The sequence below is a fragment of the Raphanus sativus genome, chromosome 9 (assembly GCF_000801105.2).
Source record: "Raphanus sativus cultivar WK10039 chromosome 9, ASM80110v3, whole genome shotgun sequence".
Taxonomy (NCBI): domain Eukaryota; kingdom Viridiplantae; phylum Streptophyta; class Magnoliopsida; order Brassicales; family Brassicaceae; genus Raphanus; species Raphanus sativus.
The window spans coordinates 27097432-27101267 of record NC_079519.1 but is presented as its reverse complement, the minus strand read 5'-3'; the positions used below and the strand labels follow the sequence as shown (position 1 = coordinate 27101267).

The following is a 3836-nucleotide window of genomic DNA, read 5'->3' as shown; positions in this document are numbered from 1 at the left end:
TTATGCCGAAACGATATCCAGAATGGGATTTAAAATATTGTTTCTAGAAACATAGCAGATAATTTAACCCTAAACTAAAGGACAAAACAATAAAAATCACAATAAAAGCATCCTGTAATCGATGACGTTGTTGATAAGTTTTTCGCTTATAACGGGGAACTTGTTGTTTTGGCCAGAGTCAACAGTTTGGTCATTAGCCTTTGGAGGATGGGAGCTCGCAGGAGGAATGCTGGTTTCCTACTTCATTGTTTTTTTTTGTGGTAAAATTCCTACTTCATTGTTGTGCTGGCTGAGACTGAGATCTTGCTTTCAAAGTTTGTATGCGAAGTTCCACGATTTTTTTAATAAAAAAAAAAAGTTCCACGAACTTTTTGATTAATTTTGCTGGATCAAGATAACCTCCTACCTTTGACTCTCTGGCTCTAGATCCAACTTTGTCTCCATGTCCGGCGGCTGAGAGGATTTCTCGGGAGCCATGACAGTTTTTCTTCTCAACAGATGAGACATGGGAGCAATCAATCTCTCTCTTTGACTCAAGACAAAATTAAGAGTTCAAGATGTTAAGAGAGACCACGACTTAGAAGTTTAGAACAAAGCTACAGATTAAAGAGGAATGAATGTAAAAAAAGTTATAGAGCAAAACTGGCGAAGCGACTCATAAACGATTAAAAACAATAAAGGAAAGGAGTCTTACTTGTACGTTTTTTTTCATTGTGTCTGTGTTAGCAATTGAACTCCGTGAATCTGTTTATGTGCACTATTGCTTCTATCATGAATTCTCCATAGTCTATTGTACCGTTCCACATGCACCAGCCTATAGTCAACAAGATAAATCAGTTGTTTTGTCATCGATTTAAAGATAGCACAAAAGAACAAAAAAAAAACAACTTTCAACTTCCTTACACTGTTGGACTTTTATATTCAAATAACCTTGTACCTTGCTTGGCAAGTCCCTGTCTTAGTTCCTCAAGCAGTTAAGCATAAATAATGAAAAGACTGTAATCAAAATATTTGAAAAAACAAAAGGGTTCTGCAATTTAAAAAATAAATAGCTCGATCAGCAACTTTTTCTCTGGCGGCCTGCTCTTGTGGAAAAGATTTCCTTGCTCTTATGTGATTCCTGCAAAAGTCAAGAAGCATAATCTCCGTTTCAAAATCCAAGCTTCAAATAATACAATCCTGAGAAAAGTACCTCCACTTTTCTAGCTTACATTGCTCAATTTTCTTCTTCTCTAAATCAGTTTTCATAGAGGCAGTTGCTGCAAACTTCTTTTCTTTTCTCGCCGATATATCTGGGATGGCTTTCAGAGCAGCCGTGTGTTAAAATAAGAAAGTAGTAACGTTCAAACGGATATGTTGTTGATGACTAACCTTTGGAACTTGAAAGCGTTGTCGGTAAAGTTGATGCGTGTATTTGTGATCTCAAGTTTGATCAAGTAACTGATAAGGGTCGTAGATGGAGGATTTGGAGCTCTCTGAAAACATACGCTAACAAACAATCCTCCAATGTCTCGTGTTCAATTTGATGAAGAAACTAAGAGAGATATACTGAATGTTCCCTTTTTAGATTACCTTAAGGATGTTGTTTCTGCACATCTGCATTAACTTCTTCAATCTGTGCAATTTCTTCTCTGGCAGAGAGGAGAGCATTGCAGAATCTATGTCTTACTCCGCCTGCAAATGATTCTTGTTATTAGTTCATAAAATATGATACACTGAAAGGAAAAGAGACACTAATTAAGAGAGATATGTGTATATCTATACCTTGCTTTCACTTTTGGCCGGCTCAGTCATAAGCATTCAAGCGACATGAATTTTATAATCAGATATGAATACCAATTTCCACATCAACCACACGAAGCACAGATCAGTGAATCTGTAATTAATCTTCTTACTCACTTTCTTGCCCTTTTAAATCTTCTTACAGAATCTCTGTGAGGCATTGAGCACCATCATTCGTTTTTTTCTTCAAAACATAAGGATCAATCCAATGTAAAGCATATTAGAACATGAACACAAAAGACTGGCATCAAATAAAACAGATACTCATTTACATATTATAAATCAAGAAGCGATAGAAGAAGTGGATCTTACTCTCCTACTTTGTTGAAAACGCTTGACTGATACTCACGTAATTCCCAGAAATGAAATTAGCCGAAATCGAGGGCCAACATTGTTTTATAATAACGCACGCCGTCTTGCCTTTCTGGTTGATGAGGACGTTTTATTTGCCATGGTTGCAGGGATCATTTAGTCTATGTAAGTGCGATGAATGGAAGAATCGAGAGCACCGGAAGTTGAAACTGTTGCTTGGCTTTTGATTCATGCAGTAATGAATGAGCTTTAGGAAAGATGGTTATGAGATCGGGAGGCAATGAAGAGGGAATCCGAAAGGGAGAAAACGAATGGGGAACTGCAGTTCGGATTGAGGAAGACAGAGGCTCCTCCTCTTCCTGTCTACGGTCTCTGGAAGCGTAGTTGTCAAACAAAAGAAGCAAGGATTGAATAGAGAATATTTACTGGAAAGTTAACAGTGAGAAGACGAACACGGCAAAAATCAGCATGAAATTTTTGCCTCCTTCCAGGGCTACATCAAACGTTTCTTAGATCTTTTCACTCTGTTTCACATCGATTAATAGGAAAGGAGCAAGACGCGAAGAGGAAGGGGAAAGGGAGCTTAGATGTGAAATGGGCTTCACGGGCTTCTCGAATTTGAACGATGTCGGGCCTGTGGAATTCGAAGCCCAACGACTTAAATGACACATCTGACGTGGCGTGAAGCTCTACTCCTATTGGCCGATTTTTTTTGTCAACGTGGACCTCTCTTTTGATTTTATTCTCGTTTTAGTATAGGTTTGATTACTTTTTTTTCTTAGTAGAACTCTCATTACTAATGATATTTAAATTCCTATGTATTGACAAGTGCAATTATCATAATTGTGCTAAGTTTTGCCAAGGTCCCACTCCCATGCACAAGTGTGCAATTATCATAATTATGCGCCTGGAAATCATAATTGTTGCTAGAAACTTCCTCCACACATAATCAAATCTTTAAACGTTGGTTTTTAAATTCGTTTGCATCTGATTACCTTTTGCATTGTAATTTTATACACAAAAATAATTAAAATCTGCCTTTTTGTTTGCCGACAATGTTTTCACACCATGGTCAACCACTGTTTTTTCCAATTATATTCACAAGTCACATAATTGCTACATAATAAGTAAATTAAAAATTGGTTGGAGAGGATAATGACATTTGGCCACCATATGATGAAATAAGAAGATCAACAGAACAAACAAACCAAAAATGTATAAGGATATCAGAGACGCAAAGGAGAGAAATCTCACCAAAAGACGATGCCGAAGGCAAAAACATCACTATATAAACTAAAAGAAAAACAAACGATAAAAAACAAAATCAAACAACCGAACAAAATCTCAAGATTATGAACCTCGACAGAAACATAAACTTCGATATAAACAGTCAAAGAGAATAACTCAAAATAGTAGCTAAAACACTTGAGAAATAGAAGGCGAAGAACAATCATACTACAATAATGACAAAAGAAAATGAACATTATTCAAAATAGAAACAAAATATATAGAAAGAGAAAAAGACCATTCCTTTTCTTTTGATTAAAAGAATGAAAAACCAAGGAAGAAGACAAGAATGTTATATTCTGAGACAGAAACCACAAAAGGAAATAATTGCCAAGCTAAGAAGATTGACTTTCTAAGAAGGGAAAATCAAATCCCATGATTTACATCAATCAAATCTCACAACTAATTCAATAAACCAGAATCTCTTACTGGGTTTTTCATAAACCTTCGGCGTC

General features: G+C 36.2%; 1 long non-coding RNA gene across 7 annotated transcripts; it reads right to left on the bottom strand.

Moving 5' to 3' along the window:
* On the bottom strand, positions 1–2653 carry LOC108823460 (uncharacterized). 7 transcript variants are annotated; one of them, XR_008938995.1, is made up of 9 exons: positions 2095–2653; positions 1765–1966; positions 1573–1674; positions 1372–1488; positions 1212–1292; positions 904–1120; positions 695–814; positions 407–596; positions 1–306 (listed from the first exon to the last, which is right to left on the bottom strand). It is a non-coding gene; the product is annotated as an uncharacterized LOC108823460 (long non-coding RNA). The 7 variants fall into 7 exon arrangements; XR_008938994.1 differs by having other exon boundaries at positions 1–596; positions 1193–1301; XR_008938992.1 differs by having other exon boundaries at positions 1–596; positions 1212–1301.
* Positions 2654–3836: the final 1183 nt, after the last annotated feature.